Source organism: Macaca nemestrina, chromosome 11 (genome assembly GCF_043159975.1).
Source record: "Macaca nemestrina isolate mMacNem1 chromosome 11, mMacNem.hap1, whole genome shotgun sequence".
NCBI classification, from domain to species: Eukaryota; Metazoa; Chordata; class Mammalia; order Primates; family Cercopithecidae; genus Macaca; species Macaca nemestrina.
In genome coordinates, this window is record NC_092135.1 from 47,696,388 (window position 1) to 47,721,340 (window position 24,953).

Below are 24,953 nucleotides of genomic sequence, written 5' to 3' on the forward strand. Positions count from 1 at the left end.
TAAGGTTGTCATTTAGGTTAAGATTCATGTTTGTGCCAATGGATATCCAGTGTTTCTTCAAATATCTTTTAGTCACACCCTCTTTCTCCTCCACTTTTGCTACTCTTATAATACATATATTTGATATTTCTTATGGTCCTATAGGTTTCTGGGTATCTGATTATTTAGGTTTTTTTAAAGGTCTATTTCTCTCTGTCCTTCAGATTGAGCAGTTTCTATTGTTTTATATTAAGTTCGTTGATTCTTTCCTCTGTCCTCTCCATTCTGCTATTGAATCTATCCCGTGAGGTTATTATTATTTTTTAATTTGGTTGTTGGTTCTTCATTTCTTTTTTTTTTTTGCAAAGGAAATACTTTTTCATTTGTTTCAAACATGCTTGTAAATTACTTAATAAAACATTTTTATAATGACTGCTTTAAAATCCTTGTCAGAGATTTTCAGCATCTATGTCATCTTGGTGAATTATTGACTATCTTTTCTTATTTAAGTTGCAATTTGTCTGGTTCTTGTTATGACATCAAAGTGATATTTTTATTGTACTGGCACATTTTGGGTATTTCGTTATGAGACCATGGATCTTAGTTAAATATTTTGTTTTAGCTGGCGTCCTTTAAAGGAAGGTGTTACATCATTACTGACAAATGGTAGTAGAGTCCAGGTTCCCTCTTCAACCTCTTGTGACAGCTCAGTTGGAGAGAGATTCCTCATTATTGTTAGGCAGAGTTTGAAGTTCTGGCTCTCCATTAAGTCTTCACTGATACCACGCTGCCTGGGAAGGGAAAAAGTGCTTTATTACTGCTTCTCTCTAGCTTCCACTGACACTGGTGGGTTGAGGGTATGGGGAGGTTAGCTTTATCATATCTGGGAGATGGTGAAATTTCTGATTCTCCACTAGGCCTCTTCTGATACCAACCCCATTGGGAGGACACTTCATTATGGATGGGTGAGAGTGGAATTACACAATCACCCTTTGCCCTTCTGTGGTCTCTACTGACGCCACAACTGGAAAAGGGCTTGCTACCAGGGGTAGAAATAGAAGTTTCTGCTTACCCCTTGGCCTCCTTGGGCACCACTCTGGTGGGGATTGGAGGGACACTTAGTTATGGTTGTGTGCGGGTAGAAGTCTATGCTCACCAATTAGTCTGTGTTTGTAGGGATGCGTTGAAATTCAGGTTTTCCTGTGGTGTTTGGTTTGAGTAGAGTGTTTACTGTCTAAACATTTGCTGTATTGTTAGGCTGCCCCTGTCCCGATCACTTGGCTAGGGGGAGCAGGTTTTTCTTGAGACTCTGTTGCTTGTGGCTGTTGGTATGCTAGGTTGCTCTGTAGATCGCTCGTTTTATTTATCCCCCAAAACTTGTTATCACTTTAGATCTTGAATATTTAGAACATAGATTTCTAAAAATTGAAAATAAAAAAAGCTTTTTTCTAATGTTGTTATGGAAAGCTAAAGAAAACGTTTTCAAAAAGTTGTCAACGATCTTAGCTATTTGAAAGACAAAACTTTACTAGGATCAAATCCTTCTATTTTATGTTAAAATGAATACCATCTTTTTATTTTAAGTCCATGAGTCATTAGGATTCTCTAAAGTCTTTGTTTTCTTACCCCTACTGTATAAGCATATAATGCTATATAAATTATTATAGAAACTTTATTGATATACATCAGAAATAATGAAAGAAATAAGGCAACCTAATAATAAAAACCTTCTTGGATTCAGTACTTGAAGCCAAATAAAATTATTCTTTTCATTTAATATTTATAACAGAGCTCCAGGATCCTATAAGTGATAATGGAGAACATATGGAGGGTAGAAAGATACGGCATATCACCTCATACCATGTTTATAAGAACCTTTTCAGCAGGGTATTCTCAAATATGAATTACATGCTTTTCAGGTATTTGTTTTAGATTTTCAGGTAGCAAAAGTTCTGCAATAGGTAATTAAGCTAGCACTTAAAAATATTAGTCATACAGGACTCATTCAAACAGAAAACTTTAAGATTATTCTCTGAGGTAGGAAAAAAGCAGCAATCGATGCCAGATTCAGCCATTTAGTGCTCTTCCCCATCTCCTAAGTTTCTCCTAGAGTTATCCCCATATAGGGTCAGTCATAGTTGGCTGAAAAGCGAATCACCTTATGTTGTTAAATCTCTACAGATTAGTGATTAGTGATGCAGACTTTGGAAACAGACAAAACTTGTTTTGATTCTGAATTCTAACACTTAGTAGATGCTTGACCTTCAATAACTTATTTAGTCCGTCAAAACCCATTTTTCATCTAAAATGAGGCTTACCATATTTAATTAAATGTTACAATAATTAAAACATGAGAAGTGTTGCATTTAGCATACTATGTGATGCTTTTTATTTTTTATTTATTATAAGAACAAAGGAAAAAATGACTGTCTTGCTTAGAATATACCTTTCTTTGGGATCTCCTAAATTTCAGGTAAAAGAAAAATAGCCCCTACAGATTGGTTTCTGAAAATTTTCATTGATATTGAACCCACTTTCCTGGAGACTCACATATTAGTACCATGCCTGGCACTTTGAGTCAAGGTAGCCCATAATTCTGCAAAGACAAACAAATTAAGACATATGGCAGGCAAGGGAGACACCTGTTGATGGCAGGTCAAAGCCTGTTCACTTATTAAATGACAATGCACTGTAGTGTGGTGGGTAAAACTGTGTAAACTAAGGACAGACTATTTACATTTGTGTTTAGGTATACCTACTGCTAGCTGTACAACTGCAGATAAGTTTACCTCACTCTCAATATCCCAGTTTCTACATATGTAAAATGGTGTTAGTAACAGAACCTATCTCTTATGGTTGTTATGCATATTAGAAACAAATAGTGGATATTAAGTTGGTAGAACATTATTACTTACTATTTAACTCTGACTACACAGAGTTTAATGTTACAGCAAAGCCTAGGCTGTTCTAGGCCTATCAGATAATTTATTTAAGTTTTAACTTGGTGGGGAAAAAGAATGAAAGAAAAAACCTTTCTACAGCCTTTATATTTTGTATTAGGTGAAGCTAAATTTTGTATGCTCGCTCCTTTGTTGTATTTTCATTAGAGAATAGGAGCAACTTGCCTTTCAATGTCCACATTGAAAAAGAAATTTATGTAATTTAACATCATAACTGTCAACTATTTTGTTTTTGTTTATTTGTTTTTGCTAACAAAAGAAACAGATAATCTCATGGGGAAAGTGTGGCTACAGTGTCCACAGAGCTGACTATGAATGCATGTGTTTTTGTCTACACATGTTAGATGGGAGGTGGGGCCGGTTTCAGTGCTTCCAAATATTCTCGACAGTTTGAGCAAAGGCGTGTCCCAAGAGAAGGCTGAGAAACTAATGTGTGTAACATCTAATTATTGCTTAATAATATCTTGAGTAGAAAATGAAGGACGGTCTCTGCCTGAAAACTATCTCTGGAAGTTCCGTTATCTTTTATTCCCTGCCTTACAAAAAAGCTATTTGCCCATCTGGAGCCTGGTGAAGAGAAGGGAGTCTCCTCTTTCTTTTGGATAAAAAACTCCACATAAAGCAACATCCCAGTGGCTTTATAAAACCAATATTCTGACTATATTTATATTTTTACCTATACTTGTTGGTATAGGCATAGGCTCTAAAGAGAATATCCAAGTTTTAGGCTTGTTTTTTTTCCTTCCTGCATGCATCACATTAAATATACACTTTATTGAAGTATGTTTAATTTTCATGCAATTGAATACACCTCTCTTAAACGTGAAATTGAGTTTTGACAAATGTTTATACTCTTATAACCACTGCCATAATCATATGTATGACATCTCTATCAGCTTTCCCAAAATTATCTCATGTGCTTTTGTAATGAATAGTAGCTACCCTCTCTCCCCAACCAGCCACTGATCTGCTTTCTCTCTTAAAGATGGTTTTCTTCCTAAAATTTCATGTAAATGATATTTCTTTTGTAATCTTTTTGTCTGGCTTACTTCACTCAGTACACTAATTTTAAAATACATCCACGTCTTTGCATGTATCAGTGGTTTGCATACTCCCTCATTTTATTTATTTATTAGCTGTATATATTTCCTTGTGTGTATGTCCTATAATTTGTTTATCCATTTACCTATTGATGGACTTGGGGGTTGTTTCTAGTATGGGGCTATTATGAGTAAAGCTGACACGAACATTTGTATACAAATTCTTTTGCTATTGCATTTTTTTTCTCATTGGCGTTTACATACATTCTATATTTGTATGAAATACTTCATAGACATATGAGAGGAGAAAGATATACATGATGTAGTTATGGCTTTGTTGCTTTTGTTATTTTTTTCTGTTTCTAAAGATGGGGTGATGTTATCCTTTAAGTATCTGGCATGTGACATCATGTAATTTGTTTGGTAGTTACTGTGTTCTCAGTTTCCCAGGACACATGGGAGTGGCTAAGTATTTTTAATGGTTGTTTCCACTTTTTATTTTATATTTCTCTTTTTCCTCTGTGAGATGGTGAGTAATGCCATGGCTGAGAGGGGAGGGGAGGGGAGTGCTATGTGGATTCAGTATTTCCTTGAAGATGAGATTTTAATATTTTTTTGTGTGTGTGGAAGATTTTCTCCTCTTCCTCCATTCCATCTTCAGACTTTGTTCCTTTGACAAGTTCTTACTCACCGATCCCCTGGTGTTTCCTTTGCCAGTAGCCTCAGCACTGAAGCTGCTGGGAGGAGAGCCAAAAAGAAGCAGCTATGACAGAGACAAACATTTTCAACCTTCCCTGCTTTTACCTTAGCCCATGAAATATGTGTGCTCAGCCTCCACGTGAGAAATGGTTTGATTCTAAGAATCATGTTCAATGGGTTCTTTATTGCCCTTCAGATTATGGTGAAATTCCAACCTTTTCTCAAATTTGAACTTTTCCTTTACTCAGTTCCTTTGAGCTTTTACAATCACTTGAATTCTTTTTTTTTTTTTTTAGAAAGTTTCTATTACAAATATTACACTGAAATGCCTTTATACTCAATATCTAAGTCTCAAATACAGTGATGTTCTTGGAAGCTATGCAAACCTTCAATAATACAAACTCTGAGAATAAAGACAAATAGTTATGGCAGCATTCAGACCTTCAGCTGTGCTTGCGAAAGAGTCAAAGCATTCAAAGCAGAAGTGTCTCCCAGCAAGGTCGTAATTACTGAGCTCAACAGCTTCCGTTTTATTAAATTAAGGCCAAATAAGATACCTAACCAAACTGCCTCTTAAAAAGAGTGACTCATAGCCTAATTGATGTGAGAGTCGAATAAATACCATGGAACTCCAGGAGGAAGAAATTCCTTTTAATTTAAGTTCCATTTCAATGGAATTCACTGAACCTCTTCAAAATTTTCCATAAATGGTTCAATAAAAAGCACAAAGTCTTGAAAGAGTTTAAATCATTGTTTAAAAAGGGATGGTGAAACTCTTTTCCCTTTCCTCCCACCACATGAGAGGAGGAATGTGGTGCTGTAAATTCCCCTGTAATTTTAACTATGAGGACCTGGATCTAGAGGAGAATGTCTGGCTAAAGAGTTCAAGCTGGCATAAAGCTGCCCAAAGCATACAAGGAATTGAGTTTCCAAGAGTACTCATCAGGGGACAGTTGACTGGATGGGGCTTTACTCTGACACATTAAACAAATCAGTCCCAGAGTAAAGGTTTGGTCAGTCAGCCTTTGATTTTGTTTTCCTTATGTCAGAGTTTTGGGTTGGTGGTTTCTTTTTAAAAACTCAGTCGCCAGGTTTTATTTATCTTACAGATTTTCCTTGCAGATTGCTGACTATTGTACATAGGCAATTTAGAAGAGTTTCTAACTAAATTTCAGACAATCCTGACTACTTTTGTAGCTACAACGGGATCTGGTTCAATTATGTGTAGAGAGGGTTAGCAGAGTCTTGTAGTGAGGAGGCATGAGTAGAATATTTGGCATCACAGAGCAGGATTTGAATTTCTTCTCTGCTGCATACTAGAGGCATATTTTTAATTAAATTATTGGCACTTTGATCTTCTGGTTTCTCCTCTTGAATAAGAGGATAAAACTACTTTACTTAAAAAAATACCATTTAATTACAAGAAATAATGTATGCAGAATAAGGTATATAGGAGATGGTGACTCACACCTGTAATCCCAGATGCTCTGGAGGCTGAAGCAGGAGGATCACTTAAGTCCAGGAATTTGAGATCAGCCTGGGAAACATAACAAGAATCTATATAAAGAAAAAACAAAGTTTACTTCTGCCGCTATATTTTTAGAGGACCATTTCTAGCCTTCTCCTCCTTGAAAATTGTTTATTTCAGATTGAATGTGCTTATAGGTATCTGCTAGAGGCAAATTCTTCTTACAAAAAGGTAATATATGCAATACACAATCCTCAATTAAAACTACAAGTCATGTAAAGTAATGAAACAGTAAAAGAAAAGAAAATAATAACACAATAGAAAAAGACCCATTGGCCTCCAATTAATATAGCAATCAGACGTAACACTTAAAATAGCTATGCTTAAAGTATTTAAGAAGATAAAAGAACACACTGAGGATTTTGGGAGAGGCCTAGTAACTCTAAAACTTCCAAGAGAAGTTATAAAATTGGAAAACCTAATATCTGAAATTTAGAACTCAATGTATGGGATTAAAGGCAGATACAACTGAACTTTTTTAAAAATGTAGCAACTAGAAGTTAGACTAGAGTAAAATATCTAGAATGAAACCCAGATAAGCAAAAAAAATGGGAAAATGGAAGAGAAGGACTGACATGTAGAGGATATGGTAAGACAGTCTCACATGCATGTAACTGGTATCCTAGAAAAAGAGGCAGAATAAGGCAAAAGCAACATTTGAAGAAGTAATGCCTGAGAATGTTCTAGATTAATGACATACATGAATCCTTAGTTTCAAGCTGTATACATTATATTCCCAAGCATTGTCTGGTTTCCTGAATGGCTATCAAGGGATAAGGTAACACAGTTACCTAGTCATAGAGAGTTAGCTCTGTTCTTTCTTCCATGGAATATTCCTAGGTGTGGTTCCCTTTTGCACCCCTTATTAAGACGTTATGTATGCCAGAAAGTAAACTCAGCTACTGAGCAGCTACCATGTTTCTTGGCAGCTTGATGTAATAGTATAGTAACACATTTTATGACATTCCTTGCATATTTTCTGTCTCATTTCCCATTTTCCACACCTATACTACCCTGGGTTTGCACTTCTCAAATAAAGTAATGCCACATTCGTCTGTGCCACAGTGTCTGCTTCTTGAGGATTCAAACAGAGGAACACTTATATAAGGAGTGAAAGTGGCAAGAAAGCTACATCTAGGTACCTCAGAGTGTAACTTCAAGAAACGAGGAAAAAGAAAAGAGACCGATTACGGTCAAAAGACTTTCACTCAGAACACACTCCTCACCAGAACCTATGGAAGCCAAAATACAAGGAAGCATCTTTACATTGCAGAAAGAAAATTCACGACATCTTAGATGTTTATGCATATACAAAATGTTTTTATGGATAAAGGTGAAATATATATATTTCAGTCAAACAAGAGTAAGAGAATTTATCAATGATATATAAAAAGGAAACATTCACACTAAAGAACCAAAGGAAATATTAAAACTTATATTTCTGGTAGGAGAAATATCCCAGACCGAAGTTTAAAAATGATAGAAGAAATAAAGAACAAAAGTTTGTTCAATGTGAGGACAAATCTAAATGACAATTGTCTGTATAAAACACTATCTGAATATTGACTATATGAAATGATAATGTCTTGGTGATTTAAAATATATATAAAATTAAAGCAGATTGTTGGGAGGTGGGTAAATGGCAACAAAGAGTTTTATTAACCTTGCCTTACTTAGGAAACAGCTACCATCACATTCTAGTAAGTAGCAGATTATAATCTCTTTGTTCACTACTAAAATACAGTAAAGGAAGCCTTTTATTGGTGAAGGGGAGGGGAAGGGGGAGTGAAAAAGATCAATCTAGATGAAGGGAAGAAAAGAGATGAAAATGTTACATTACAAAAACTGGTGGGGAAAAATGGAAATCATGGTAAATTATAGTAGATTTAGTCTCTATTATATTAGTAATTATATCACAGGTAAATGGGCCCAATTCTATAATTAAAATATAGAGTTTAGTTGGATAAAACAAAAGCAACCCTATATATGTGCTGTTTGTAAGAAATGCCTCAAAAATATAAGAATACTTAAAATACAGGCAAAATCATTTTAAAAAATTAATACCAAAAAATGTCAACGAAGCAAAAACTGGTGTTATTGTCTGACAATGAACAGACTATATAGACTAAAGCATTTCCAGAGATAAAGAATGTCATGATAAATGGTGATAAAAGGAACTCACTAAGAAAATGTAACTATTATACATTTAAAAAAATGTAGCCTCAAATATATGAAAAAGTTGACAGTATAAAAGGAAAAATAGCCTAACATATCATCATAGAGATGTATTTTTAGACACTGCTCTCAATAGTTAAGAAATCAAGCAGTTAAAAAATGGATTGCTTAACCCATGGATCAAAGAAAGATTCCAAATGAAAATTATGAATATTTTGAATCAAGTGACAGTGAAAGAACTTATCTAAATATTATGAGATTGCAGATAAGGAATATTTGAAGAGAAATTTAAGCATTAAATGGATATATTTGAAAAGTAAAGACTGAAAATCAACAAGCTAAGTATGTATTGCTGAAAGTTAGAAAATAAGGAAATAGGCCGGGCACGGTGGCTCATGCCTGTAATCCCAGCACTTTGGGAGGCCAAGGTGGGTGGATCATGAGATCAGGAGTTTGAGACCAGCCTGGCCAAGATGGTGAAACCCCGTCTCTACTAAAAAATACAAAAATTGGCTGGGTGCAGTGGCAGGTGCCTGTAATCCCAGCTACTCTGGAGGCTGAGGCAGGAGAATTGCTTGAACCTGGGAGGCAGAGTCTGCAGTGAGCTGAGATCATGCCACTGTACTCTAGCCTGGGTGACAGAGCAAGACTCTGTCTCAAAAAAAAAAAAAAAAAAAAAAAAAAAAAAAAAAAAAAGGAAGACAATAATAAAGGGCAGAAATTAGTTTAGAAGCAAACATTCATTAAAGAAAATTTACAAAGATAAGTTTTATAATATATACTATACATAAAAATAAAACTCATTGCAAGATTAATAACATTGATAACAGTGATCAAAATCATGTTTTTAGAAAACAATTAGGAAAGAAGTCACGAAAATTCTAGAAAAAAAACACAAATCACCAATATCAGGAATGAAAACTGAACATTACTATATACTCTGTATATACTAAAAATAAGAAACCGTCAAGAACAACTACATTTGAATCCATAGAAAATATAGAGATGATGTATATATTCCTAGAAAATCATAATTTACTAAGAGTGACAGGAAAGAAAGAGAAAATATGTGTAAATCCTATAACTATTAAGTACCTTGAATCTTTAATTAAAAACTGAAACCTTTTTCCACATATAAAATGCTAGGCCAAGAGGGTTTCACCACTTAATTTTATTAAAAATTTAAAACAAGATATAAAAAGGCTTGCACAAACATGTCTAAGAATAATGAAAAAGAAACATTTCACAACCTGTTTTATGAATGTATCTTTGACACTCAAATCTGGCAATAATAAAAGGAAGAAAAATTACAGCACAATCTCACTTCTGAATGTAGATGAAAAAATCCTAAACAAAACATTAGTAAACAAGATCTAGCAACTATGAAAACAGATAATCCAACAAGTTGAGTTCTTTACCTTTTGAAAAGTAGCCAATATAAACTACCACATTAACAGAGTAGAGAAGAAAAATAATGTTACCATAAAACATGCAAAAGATTTCTGATAAATCATTCATTTATGACAAAAAAAAAAAAACGGTTTGGCAAATTGAGGTCAGAAGATCTCATCTTTAATCTGATAAACAGGGTCTGAATAAAACCTATTGTAAATATAATACTAAATGATGTAGTTAAAAGTTTTCCCTTTGTTATCAGAAATTAGGCAAAGATGGCTACTATCACCCTTACAATTCAACTATATACGGGAGATCTTATGCAATAAATAAATTTACAAAAATAGGAAAATATATAAGGTTGGGAAAATTAGAAATAAAACTACCATTATTCTCAGATGACATGATTTTCATACAAAAATAATCTTTAAATTACAAACAAGTTATTAGAATTAGTGAGTTTAGCTACTTGCTGAATATTTGTTAAATATAAAAATTTAATTACATTTCTCTCTTTTGGGATAAATAAGTTTTATTTTTTAAATTTTTTTGACTTTTCATTTTTTAAAACTTTTATTTTAGGTTTAGGGGTACATGTGCAGGTTTTTTACAGAGGTAAACTTGTGTCATGGGGGTTTGTTGTACAGATTATTTCATCACCGAGGTACTAATCCTCGTACCCAATAGTTATTTTTTCTGATCTTCTGCCTTCTCCCACCCTGCACCGTCAACTAGACCCCAGTGTCTGTTGCTGCCCTCTGTGTGTCCACGTATTCTCATCATTTAGCCCCCATTTATAAGTGAGAACATGTGGTATTTGGTTTTCTGTTCCTGCATTAGTTTGCTGAGGATAATGGCCTCTAGCTCCATCCATGTTCCCACAAAGGACACAATCTCATTATTTTTTATAGCTGCACAGTATTCCATGGTGTATATATGCTGCATTTTCTTTAACCAGTCTGCCATTGTCCGGCATATAGACTGATTCCATGTCTTTGCTATTTTGAATAGTGCTGCAATGAATATACTTGGGCATTTGTCTTTATGGTAGAATAATTTATATTCCTTTGTGTATGTACCCAATAATGGGATTGTTGGGTTGAATGGTAGTTCTCTTTTTAGCTCTTTGAGGAATCACCACAGCGCTTTCCACAATGGTTGAACTAATTTTTACTCCCATCAAAAGTGTATAAGCGTTCCTTTTCTCCATAACCTTGTCAGCATGTAATTTTTTGATATTTAAATAATAGCCATTCTGACTAGTGTGAGATGGTGTCTCATTGTGGTTTGATTTGTATTTCTCTAATGATCAGAGATATTGAGCTTTTTTTCATATGTTTGTTGGCTACATGTATGTCACCTATTGAAAAGTGTCTGTCTGTGGTCTTTGCCCACTTTTTAATGGGGTTGTCTTTTTTTCTTGTAGATTTGTTTAAGTTCCTTATAGATGCTAGATAGTAGACCTTTGTCAGATGCATAGTTTGCAAAAATTGTCTCCCATTCTGTAGGTTGATGTTTAGTCTGTTGATAGTTTCTTTTGCTGTGCAGAAGCTCATTAGTTTATTTAGATCCCATTTGTCAATTTTTGCCTTTGTTGTGATTGCTTTTGTCATCTTTGTCATGAACTGTTTGCCAGTTCCTGTGTTCAGAATGGTGTTGCTTATGTTGTATTTTTTCCACAATGAAATTTAAAATACAGTTTATCTAGAAATAAATTGAGTTAATGATGTACAAGATTGCTTCTAAGACAACTGTAAAGCATTATTCATAGAAATTAGAGAAGACCTAAATAAATAAATCGATATGTCATTGTAAGGACTTGATATTGTAAAGATGTCATTTCTTCTCAAAATGATCTATAGTTTGTATGTATTCCCATAAAATACCTCAATAATTTTTATGTTTGTATATACGTTGTATGTCACTCAACATGCTAATTGTCATATATAATTGGAAATACATACATACAGAACTAAAATTAGCTGACAGACTTACATAGTGAAAAACAAGACAGAAGGACTTTCTCATGAAGATATTAAGAATTAGTATACAATTTCAGGCTAATGTGGTATTTATTCAAGTACTGATAAATAGGCTAGTAGAATAAAATTGAGAGCTCAGAAACAGACTGAAACACAAATGGACACTTAATTCATGACAAATTCGCTAGTGCAGAGCAGTACAGAATTTCTTTAAATGGTGTTGAGTAAATTGAATATCATATAGAAAATATAAATTTGATCTTTACCACATACCATACAACATACATGAACATTAATTTCAGAAAGATAGTAAACTTAATTGTAAGAAACAAATTATGCTTCCAGAAGATAATAGGAAAAAGTGTTTTATTCTCTTCAGTAGAGAAAGATAACCACAGAGGAAATACTTATTAATTTATCTCAATTAAAATTATTTATTTATCAAAAAATACAGGAAAATGTAAGTTCTGAAAGGAGAAAAGATATTTCCCACAAGTATATCTGATAAGGGGCTTTTGTGTCCTGAATATATATAGAATGAGTACAAATTGGTAAGCAAAACATAGGTAACAGTGAAAAAATTGGAGCGACTTGAACAGACATTTCATAAAAGATGTATAAATGGCCAGCAAGGTTAGGAAATGGCCAATATGCCCAGAAAACCTTATTAGTCTTAAGAAAAATGTGAATTAATAGCAAATGATGTACCACTGCATATGTATTAGAGTAGATAAAAATCAAGATATCAGCAATACCAAATGTTGGCAAGAGTGTAGAGTTCCTGGAACTGGTTGCGAGTGGGAGTGAATATTAGCACACCCACCTAGAAAACGGCTGTTTGATATTATCTACTAAGAATAGATAATACATATATACCATGAACAATAAACTTTATTGTCAGATTGTTATACAAAAGAAACACCAAGAGTTGGATACGTGAGGGTTTATAATAACATTACTTTAAAATCCCCCAAACTAGAAATAACTCAAATATCAATCAACAGTGTCCTGGATCAGTAAACTATTAGTTTATTTATTTATGGAATATTGACACAAATAAATGTTACACAGAAATAAAAATTAAAAACTATAGCTACATACTGTAACATGCATATATTTCATGAACACAATATTGAGAGAAAAATGTCAATTTTAGAGGAACATCTACTATAGATTCTATTTACATAACACTCAAAAACAGGCAAAACTAACTTATAATGCCAGAATTCAGGATAGTGATTACTTTTGTAGAGGAGGAAGATAGAGCTGGGGGCTATGTGGGGAAGTTCCTGTGGTGCCTATAAGCTCCTACAGCACTAGCACCAGTACCCAGCACCCAGCACCCAGCACCCAGCATTCAGCATCCAGCTGTTTCTTTGACCAGGGTGGTGGCTACATTCATGTTTACTTTACAAAAATGTATTGAATGATACATTTAATTTTGTGGTATTTCCTGTAAATGCTTTATAATCCACAATAAAAAATGTAAAATACTACATTGAAAATAGTTTTAGGTGTCTTTCAAAATATACTAAGGGACAGGTTTTGTTTCCTTGTAGTTTCCATGTTTTATTTCTTTTTGCTTATAATTTAAATACTTGATTTAGTAATGTATTATTCAGGGTTGTGAGATAACCTAATTCAGAAGCCTACTAGACATCTTGGGACCAGCCGAGAAGAAGTCCTTGGATACTGAAATTAAGACACTGAGAATGGGAAACTTCTGTCCCCAGCCCACTGGGAGTTCTGGTGCTCAGGTGGGCGTAAGCTGGTGGGAGAGATGCTTCCTTAGCACCTGCAGTGGTGGACAGCAAAGGCAGCACCAAACAGGCATCTTTGTTAGGACTACTGACCCATGACTTGTGCAGACTTTTTCTAATTCTCTCAACATTTCTTCAGGTTAGTGTTGCCACCATTTCATGAGTGAAGAAAGTACAGTTGGAGAAGTTAAGCGATTTCCTCAGTGTTCTATAATACAAGGTGGGCTCTAAGCAGGTTGTAGAAAAGGCAAAATGGAAATGTACACTTATCGGGCCAGAAAGCGACATTAATTTGGTCTTCAGTTCACTATTTATGCCCTGTCACCTAAATGCACAATGTTTTAGAAACAAAATATGTGTGTGTGTGTGTCTCTCTCTCTATATATATAATATATATATTTTTTTAATCCCTAGAAGTTCAATTTTTGTCTGTTTTTGAAAAATACCTTCCATGTCCTGTAATCTGAAGTTTTCTTTTCACTTTTTTCTTCCTTTTACAATTTAAACATATTTAATACACTGAACAAGTCAAAAAAAGAAATATTCATAATATAAAAGTGAACAAAGAACATAATCTAGGTATGAACATAAATGATGGGTGTACAAATTCTTGATAAAATATACATAAAACATGCAACTAATCCCAAAATTTGAATAAAAAATAAAAATTGAATAAAAAATATTTTGCCTATCAGTTCATTAAAAATAAAAGCAATTGACAAGACTGCTTTTGGTGAGGGTTGGGGCAATGGCATTGTTTTGTACTCTGTTATAGGAATATAAATTGTTCAAATGTGTCAAATATATCTTTAATATTTATATCCTTGGAGTCAGTGATCCCACTCCCATATGTCTACTCTAAAGAGATAATTGCATTAGAAGATGAGTATTCATTCATTCATTTAGCTGATAATCTAGGGAAAAAGAAGATAGGATGTCCTGCTCCTACAGGGTGATTAGGAAAGGCTTCTCTGATAAAAAGATATTTGAGCAGAGACTTGCAGGACGTAGGGAAATGGTGTAGATTTACCAGCGAAGGATGATTCCAAGCTGAGGGAACAGAAGGTGCAACGGTGGGGGTGTGTTGGTATGTCTAAGGACCAGTGAGGAGGCCAGCGAGACTGGAGCAGACAGAGGAAGGAATAAAGTGGTGGAAGCTGAGGCAGGTTGGGTTGGGTGGAACTCGTGCTCTGAGATTGAGCAGGACTTTGTCAGCCATTGTAAAGCCAGTGAGATTTTACTGTCAATGAAATAAACAGTGTTGGAGGGCTTTGAGTGGAGCAGTGATGAGCTATGACTTGAATTTGTAAATACTTTTTCTGGCTGCTGGATGGTAAACAGGCTGGAAATAAGCAAAAGTGTAAGGAGAAAGACCACTTTGGAAATAATGACAGTAATCCATATGCTATATATTGGGAAGGGGACAGTGGAGGTGGTTGAAAGTGATTGAATTCTCAATATTCTTTGAAAGTGGAAGCATCAAGATTTCCTGGTGGAGCAGATGTGAGTTGTAAAAGAAAAAACTCAAGGATAACTGAGACTTGTGGCTGAGAAGACGTATGACATGTATTGACATGGGAAAGCCTATAGGAAGAAAAGTTGGGCAAAGCTAAGTCAGAAAAATCAAGTGCTTTCAACTTGTGAAGTTTGGAATATCTATTAGACATTTAATTAGAGAATTCAGGAATTTAGAAAGATATCTAGGCTGGAGATGGAGATGTACATTTGGGAGTTTTGTGGATGGTATTTAGTACTGAGACCAGATAAGATCATCTAAGGAATGAATATAGATAGGGAAGAAAAAAGACCTGACAACTAAACCATGGAATATTCCAAAATTTAAAGGCCAGGAAGATGAAGAGAAACAAGCAAAAAGGTCAGAAGAACAGTAGCCAAGAAAATAGGAGAAAACCTGAGCGAGTGGTGTCCTAGAAGGCAAGTGAAGAATTTCAAGAAATAAAGGAATGAACTAATGTGTCAACTGCTGCTCATGGGTCAAAGAGAATGAAGATGGAGGACAGACCAAGGGCATGACAACATAGAGATTATGTAAACTGATTGGAGTGGGTTTGAGAGAAGCAGGAGGAGAGAAAGCAAGGATGACAAGTATAAAGAACTCTTTCAAGCATCTTAATTGTCTAGGGGGAAGAAGTCCTTTGCCTCCTCAAACATATAGAATACAATTATAATAAATGAATGTTTTAACATCCTGTAACTACGAATTCAATCATCCGTGTCACTTCTTGGTCAATTTCAATTGATTGATTTTTCTCTTTATTATGTGTAGTATTTGCCTGCTTCATTGCATGCATGGTAATTTTTAATGGGATGTAATACATTATACATTTTTCCTTTTGAGGAACTAGAAATTTCTGTATTCCTATACATGTTCTTGAACTTTGCTCTGGGGCACAGATAAGATAAGTTGTTAGTTATTTGATCCTTTTGAAGCTTGCCTTTAAGCTTTGTGATGCAGGACCAAAGTAGTCTTTAATCTAGCTTTGCTTAGACTACTACTGAGGCAAATCCCTGAATTATGAGATTTTCTGATTCTCATTGACTGGTGGGAATACAATACTGGAATACAAACAATTCCTATTTATGTGTGAGTTTCAAAGATTTTTTCCTTTTCTCCTATTGAGTGGTTCTTTCCCTGGCCATGGATTATTTCCTTACATAAATACAATGATCAACACTTAGTTCAAGGCCCAGGGGAGAACCTCTCCTGGTATGGGGAGCTATCTCTCTGTGTAGCTCTTTCTCTTCTCTTCTCTTCTCTTCTCTTCTCTTCTCTTCTCTTCTCTTCTCTTCTCTTCTCTTCTCTTCTCTTCTCTTCCCTCTCTCCTCTCTCTCTTCTCTCTCTCTTTTTCCTTCCTTCCTTCCTTCCTTCCTTCCTTCCTTCCTTCCTTCCTTCCTTCCTTCCTTCCTTCCTTCCTTCCTTCCTTCCTTCCTTCTTCCCTTCCCTTCCCTTCCCTCCCCTCCCCTTCCCTCCCCTCCCCTCCCCTCCCTCCCCTCCCCTTCCCTCCCCTCCCCTCCCCTCCCTCCCCTCCCCTCCCCTCCCTTCCCTTCCCTCCCCTCCCCTCCTCTCCCCTCCCCTCCCCTCCCTTCCCCTCCCCTCCCTTCCCTTCTCTTCTTTCTCTTTCTTTGATGGAGTCCCATCTGTAGGCCAGGCGATCTCGGCTCACTGTAACTTCCATCTCCTGGGTTCAAGTGATTCACCTGTCTCAACCTCCCAAGTAGCTGGGACTAGAGATGCCCATCACCAAGCCCGGCTAATTTTTTTATTTTTTATTTTTGTATTTTTAGTAGAGACAGGGTTTCACCATATTGGTCAGGCTGGTAAAACTCCTGACCTCAGGTGATCCACCCAACTCAGCCTCCCAAAGTGCTGGGATTACAGGTGTGGACCACCGTGCCTGGCCAGCTTTTTCTTCTTCAGTACCTTGCCTTGTAAATCACAGTGCCTTGTCTCTTTGGACTCCCATGTCATCTCAACTGTCTCTTTGGACTCCCATGTTATCTCAACTTAGGGAGACTATTTGGGACTCCCCTACCTGCACTGTAGCCTGGAAACTTTTCAGGCTGTAAGAGGGTAATCATAGGACTGACTTCTTATGTCTCCCTTCTCTTGAGAATGATTATTTTGTGCTGTCTGGGAAAAGCATTGTTTCATATATTTTACTGTTTCTTTTGTTGCTTGCTTTGTTTAGGGCTGACACGTAAATCTGGTTCCTTTTATCTGTTTTGGCTGGAAGCAGATGCCAAATGTTTTCCTTTTTATTGTACCTTTTTCTGTTTTCTACAAGTGAAATAAATCTAACATATGTCTCTGTGTTACACTAACTTGGAATCATCCATCCACCTATTAACGAGTAGCAAGTATTCTAAGGGAAGTCATAGTTCTTTGAAAGAATGGAAGTCTTCATGCACTTGACCTGTAACACAGACTTTTCTGTATTGACAGCAGATAGTCCCATTCCTTTCTCTTCCTCAACTACTACAGAACATTCACCTATTACTCTCCTGCAAATACGTGAAACCTCAGCTTCATTTGATCCTTAGTGAATGAGATGATCCATCTAAACTGTTACACAGGTCCAGACTGTAGCCATAAAAAAAACATAACTTACAAAATGTTTTAGAAAGAAAGCCAACATTTATTCAACACACAACATCTGTTAGGGACTGCACCATGAGCTCTTCCATACATTATCAATTGACATTTCATGACAACCTTATTAGATGGGCGGCATTATCTCTATTTTATTTTCATTGATATTCATGTAAAATCCTGCAATAGAGGATCAATGCTTCATATATGACAGTTGTTATAATGCTTGCTACTGAATTGACGGTAAACAAAGTTATAGTTATGTCTTTATATGCTTTGATTTTCTACATCAGAAAAGTGAGCATCATGATATGAAAATTACCTCAAGGACAATCTGAGGTGAGAAACCACAAGGAAAAAAATAGTGTGCATTCATGGTACAACTATTTGGATCCCATTTACACTATTCCCTGCTGCTGTTTTTCAAGGAAGCTAGTTCAAGAAAAGAGTTAATCCCTCCTTTAAGAGAGTTTATTCTCTCTTACCATTGTTTTTTCCTTTCTGATGCAGAAACAGACCTATCATCATCATTTTAAATCAAGGTTATGCAAGACCAGGGAGTTCCAACTTGCAACCTGAAGTTTGGCAAACCCAGTCCAATTTCTAGGATAGCTGTAAGCACAGCACACCTGCCTGTACCTTCACCTGAATGCATACTTTGCCAAGTCCATTCACTCAAACTTTGTAGGGATGACAACCAGGACTTGGATACCTTCAAATCCAAAACAGGCCTTTTTGCTTATAGAAATTCCCTACATGCATACTTACGGGCATTACCACATAGGTGCAGGTGGCCCTTGCATGAGACTGAAAAGTGAGTTGATATTTCCTTTCTTGTTTCTCTTCCCTCTGGCTTCAGCATGCTTCCCACCTTCACCTGCAATGTGCAGTGCTTCCCTCTGCTAATTGTCTGCCACAGGTCTTAGTTCAGCTAGGTTATAGCGTTTAGAGACGGATTCACTATGGAGGAAAATCTAACTCCTGTTTGTATGTTACCTACTTAATAGATTACCTTTACTAGGTGACACATTGAAATAAGTTAAAGGGAACATTTCTTAAGGAGGCCAAGAGGCAGGCTAAGATCTTTCTCACATTCCACTTTAGCAAAGTAGGTGCCATCTCTACTATTTCCACATGGAAGGCCAGTCTTGGTTTTATTGGCAGTTTTTAAAATGTGTTCTGATATCTCACATATATTTCCTTTCTGAATAATATTTTAAAATCAACATTTATTGTGGGCTTATTATGTGCTTGGCACTGAGTAAGTAGTTTTACAAGCTCTTATATCTCATTAAGCCACAAAGACAACTTTGTGAAGTAAATACTTTAATCCTCACTTTATATAGATAAGAAAACTGACACTCAAAGAGGTTAAGTGGTTGTCAACGTCCTCCTTATAAGTCATAGAACCATGATTCCAACCCCCATCTAGTTCTTTCCACTACACAGAGTTTGGGAGCAAAAGTAATTAATATGAAGATTCACAGGCTGTATGCATTAAGCTGGCCACTTACGCTCAGCAGGTCTGTTATAAGATCATTATATTTATAAAGTACAGGATTATACACACAGTTTGCAGTCAGATACATACAGAGATCAAACTACTTAGTTTGTAGTGCTTTGATCTTAGCAAAGGAAAGACTTTCACTGAATCCACAGAGCAGAATGTGAGACATACATGTACTTGGAGGTAAATATGGAGAGAGAGAGGTGATGTTAGTAAACTTTTAAAAATTAGATATGAAGGGAGAATATTGGTGATAGAATTCAAGCTTTATTAGAATGAAGGGGTGGTTTAGTGTAAGTAAAAATATTACAAGAGGATGACTTCGTGATTGTTCATGAATGCATTCAATTTCCTTCTTGAGCATGTGCTATTTTCACTGCATGAAGAAATCTTGGTGCTATTTTAGCCTTCTCATGTTCCACTTGCCTTTACATATTCTTATTTTGGGGACTGATGTTTGCTAGAGATAAAGTTGTAGGTGTTTGCATGGGTTTTGCTTGCTTAATCTGTATAGCGGTGTATAGCTCAAGGAAATTCCTTCTGTATACTCATAAGCAAAATGTTTTAGGAAAAGTTTAGATTTCCTGAGAAGGCTGTGTTCCATTTTTCTTAAGTAGAGGTAAGATGGTAGAAAGGACTGCACACATAATCTCTGTCTTTATAGTGCTCCAACATTTAAAATGTAATGTTATAAAATAATTCAAATAAATCAGAGGCATATCTCAGAAGGTATATCATACCATCATATCATCCCTCCCTCTTTCTCTGTCAACTTCTTTTCCTTTCCCAGAAGTGATCTTTGTGAACAATATGGGGTATAACATTCTAGCCATTATTTTTCCTAGCAACTCACAAACCACACACACACCCCACCCCTAAAAAACCCACACACAAACACCAGACACAACACATATCATTTAATCAGACCTTGCTATTCATAATAAGGCTTCAACACAGCATTGATTCATTTGTATATCTTACTGTTAACGCTATTAACCATCTCTCTCGCTCATAAAAAACTCTTAAGGAGTTCTATGGATCAAAATTCCTGAGAGATTGCCAGGTAGTTCAGGCCTGGATTATTTGATCCATTTGCTTTGATGACTCAGCAGATGAAGTTAACAGGTTATAGTAACTTATCTGATTGTGGTGTTGTTTTGTCCTTATATTCTCAGTTGTAGTGATTTTCAAGTTTTCTTGTTGCCAGTACTGCCATTATTGTTGATTCGAGGAAACAGATTAGAGTTCTACATATCATGGCTTTACCGTGTGTGTTTCTATATATAGAGAGATCTAAAAGATCAATCTGTCTTATGGGCATTTCCCAGCATTTTAGAGCACTCACAGAAAATGGCTGGGATGAGATGGTCACCTGCTCAGGCTCTGTTGTCAGGGTCAGCTTCTCTACTCATGAGCTACGGGATTCAATCCTTTCATTTGGTTATGCCCCAAAATCCTAGCATCATCTTTGACTGATCTCTTTTACTCATTACCCCACACCCAATACATCTAGAAATTGTTTAGCTCTACTTTTCATGTAAAAACCTACAATTTGGCCACTTCTTACCACCATCACTGTTGCCACTGTAATCTGAAGCATTGCCTGCAGTTGCCTGCATATTTACCATCACTTTCTAACTAGCCTCCCTGCCTCTCTCTAAGCTTCCCTGCTCTCTCTTCTCAGCCCAGCCCTACAGTGATTCTTAGATTTGCTACTCCATGGACTAGAAGCATAAGCTTTACCTGGGAGCTCATTAGAAAGGCAGAATCCCAGACTCTACTCCAGACCTGAATAAGAATCTGCCTCGTAATAAGACCTTCAGGTACCATAAGACTATCTGTGGTGAAAGATCATTAAGAAAACTGAAAAGAAAAAAAAAAACGCTCTGAATCATCATGAACCAAAACTTTTATAAAATGTTATAAAAAATGAGTTACCCAAAAATAAAATTTAAAACACAGGAAATAGATATAAAATATGCATGCCCCAATTTTGTGTCATTTGATTCAACAGACCTAAAACTACTCTGTCATACTGTCATAGAAGTTTCCAAATGCTTACCCCCAATGTCAGGACTAAGCTTTTCATAGAACAGTTTATGGACAGCTCCCTGACCAAGGGCCACACTCTCCAGTTTCTGCTCTGGCTAGCCTACCCTCCTTGATGTTCCCAGACCTCACAGGTATGTTTGTCTCTCCCCGGGATCTTGGTCTGCCAGTTCCCTCTGCCTGGAGCTCTAGTCCATAATTAGCCACTTGGCTAAATCCATCACCTATGCAAGACTTTCAGTCGGTGGTCACCAATCCATGGCCTTTGTTTTCGATGACCTCGTCAGTTTTGAGGAATACTGCTTAGATATTTTGTTAAATGTATTCTGCCTGGGAATTTTCTGCTGTTTTTCTCATGATTATACTGAGGTTACAGGTTTTGGAGAGGGAGACCACAGAGATGAAATGCCTATGTCTTCACGTCATATCAAGGGTATGTATTATCAACCTGACTTATCACAGTTGATGTTAAATTGACTGCTTGGCCAAGGTAGTGTTTGTCAGGTTTCTCCACTGTAAAGTTCTTCTTTCCAATAGCCTAGTGCTGACCCCTTTCCAAGCTGTCAAAAGAAAGTCATTTTGCAGTGCCCACATTTAGGTGTAGAGAGCTATGCTTTACCTCCTTGAGAGTGGAAGATGGACATAAACAATTTGTATTAATAATTCATCTGCATGGGAGATGATCTCTTTTCTTTCAATGATTCATTCATTCATTTATATCAGTATCAACTCGTAAATATTTACTTTATGCTTTGAGTGATAATCCAATTCTACTTTATTTTGTTGCTTCAGTTCTTACAGCTTTGGACCATTGGGAGCTCATTCAGTTGGCACTTCTGTCCCTTTGACCTGCCTCCATATTTGTTTGTTTGTTTTTTCAGCCATTTCTTACTTTCCAGCATTATAAGATGCTCCAGACTCATTTTTGCGTATTTCCTGCCTCAGTCCTCGAATCAGCCATTTCTCTAATAAGCCCTCATTTCTTTTAATGGGAAATGGCATTGAAAACCAAGATCCAGGTGGTAAGGGTGCTTGCTGCTCCTGGAGTGCTATCAGTCTTTTTAATCTTATTGGGATTTTAGTTTTCTTTTCCTGATGAGTAATGAGGTTGAACACCTTTTTACATGCTATTTAGCTATTTGTATATCCTTGTTTATGAAGTGTCTGTTCAAGTCTTTGATCCATTTTTATTGCTTTTCTTTTTTTTCTTAGTTTTAAAAATCGAATTGTAGGACTGCTTTGTAGTCTGAATACAATGAATGTGAAGCTTTGTCAAATACACATACAGGCATATCAAGATATTGGAAATATATTCTTCAAGTTTGTGGCTTGTCCATCTACTTTTAAACTAATATGTTTTAAATTTACACATAATGAAATGAACTCATTTTGATAAATATATAATTTAAATTTATATTTAAATTTGTCACTCTATTATTTTTCTTCGACTTGTTTCTTCTGTCTCCTGTTCCTTGGTTTCTCTTTTATTACCTTCCTGGGAGTTATATGAATTTTTTTTGGATCCCATTTTCATTTATAGTGTTTTTAAGTATACCACTTTGTACAGTTTTTTTTTTTTGTGGTTGCTCTAGCTATTACAATACATGTTTTGCTTGTCACAGTCAGCTGTTATCAATGTTTTACCACTTCAAGTAAAGTGTAGAATTATTACTTTAATTTCCTTTACTTCACCACTTTTAAAATACAACTGTCTTAAGAATTTTCTCTACATTCATTGAGCATGCCATCAAATGTTAAAATTTTTTCTTCAGTCATCAAGAAATTCGTAAGGAGAACATATCATATTTATTTTATTTATACCTCTGATTTTACCCATTGCAAAGTCATTATTTCTTTTCTGACGTTTGAAGGTTTCTTCATTTCATTTCTTCAAATTATTTCATTTCTGTTTAAAGAAATTTCCTTAGTCATTCTTTATGGGTAGATTTACTAGTGACAAATTCATTTAGTTTTCTTCTGCCTAAAAATGTCTTTAATTCCCTTTTACTCCTGAAGGATATTTTTTGGCAGATACAAAATTCATGACTGACAGTTCTGTTCTTTCAGAGTGTGAAAAATGTGGTGCCACTTTCTTCTGGCCTTTTGGCTTTAGATGAGAAATTGCTGTTATTCAAATTGGTGCTCCTCTATAAGTAATATGTCATTTAAAAATTGTTTTGTCTTTAATTTTCAGAAGTTTAATTATGATATGTCTCAGAATACATATTTTCTGTGTTTGTTTACCTTGAGTTTTTTTTTCAGCCTCTGAAATCTTTAAATTTATATCTTTTCAAAATTGAGACGTTTCAGCCATTATTATCTTTGAATACTTTTTTAATTTCAGTTTTGCTCACTCTCTTTTTTCCTTCTGGAACTCCAATGATGTAAATATTGGCTTTTGTTATTATCTCATAAGTACCTGAGAACTTGTTAAGCTTTTTCAGTCTATTTTGTGACTGTTATTCAGGTTGGGTTAATTCTGTTGATCTGACCTCAAGTTTACTGATTCTATTCTCTGTTATCTCCATTCTACTATTGAGCCCATCCAGTGATTTTCTTTTTAATTTTGGTTGTTATATTTTATAGAGACATAATTTTCACTTGGTTATTTTTTATAACTCCTATTTTTTTTGGTGTTGTGATTTTCTTGTTTTCTATTTGAGGAGAATTTCTAAATGCATTTCAAGGCATTTTTATGCCTTTGAAATCCTTGTCAGATAATCCCAACATCTCATCCCTTTCAATGTTGGCATCTGTTGACTCTCTTTCTCATTCCAGTTGTGATTTCCCTGATTCTTGGTGTGATGAATAACATTTGGGTATCCTGGACATGTTGGATGTTGTATTTTGAAACTCTGGATTCTGTTCTGTAGAGATATGTCACAAGGGTTGAGTTGGCACGCATCTTCAGCTTCCCACTGTGCAAATGTGGGGCACTGATTCACACTGCTCTGTCACAAATGAGTGGGGTACAACTTTAGCTCCTCCCTTGTTCCCCGTGATAGCTTGCCAGTGCAAGGGGGCATTGGCTCAGACCAAGTTTTGCCCCCGAGAGAGAGTAAAATCAGCTCCTGCTGAGTTTTGCTGACACCAGGGAAAGGAAAAAGGGGCAGGAAAGGGCAGATCTGTGCCACCTTCCACCACTTGTTTCCACCACTTGATGTCAGGTGGAGGTGAGAAGCTGGTCTCCCTTTCGGGTCCCACAGGTACAGGGGTTGGAGGTGTACAGCAGAGGGGTGATGCGACCCACCTCTAATTATGACCCACCACCTAATTAAGTCTCTTTGTTGCCAGGTGGGAATGGAGGCTCAGCTCAATTCTAGATCCCACTGATGCTCCCTGGATGGGGCAATCAGAGCACTTCCCGTTTTTGCTGGGCAGGAGAGGAAAGATCAACTCCCCAATTGGCCTTGACACCACTAACATGGCAGGAGAGTCAGGGCTTTGCCTGCTCTAGGAAGAACAGCTCTTAAGCTTGGCCCTGCCAGCACCACTGCGTCGGGAGATTGGAGAACGAGTGTCTGATTTCACTGTGCAAGGAGCTGAGGGAGTGAAGTGATGAGCAAATGGAGAGAAGATAAACTGCTTTCTTAGCCCAACATGGAAGTGTGTGTGTGTGTGCACGTGTGTGTGTGTGTGTTGAAAGTTGGCTTTTTTATTGGTATTTGGTTTGAATGGAGTGGATATTGTCAAAAAGTTTCTTTGTTCTGTTAAGTCACTCTTTACTTGATGTTTTGAGTGTGAGTATCACCTTCTCCTGGACCTTTT

The 24,953-nt window shown here is 36.1% G+C and overlaps 1 long non-coding RNA gene across 1 annotated transcript in view; it reads right to left on the minus strand.

Moving 5' to 3' along the window:
* Positions 1-566: 566 nt before the first annotated feature.
* Positions 567-24,953, minus strand: part of LOC105492684 (uncharacterized) — a 35,475-nt gene continuing 11,088 nt past the window's right edge. Inside the window, exons 3-5 of the long non-coding RNA XR_011609761.1 lie at positions 6,149-6,215; positions 1,136-1,397; positions 567-770 (exon numbers count right to left, since the gene is read on the minus strand). This is a non-coding gene — a long non-coding RNA (uncharacterized lncRNA). The remainder of the gene's footprint in view (positions 771-1,135; positions 1,398-6,148; positions 6,216-24,953) is intronic.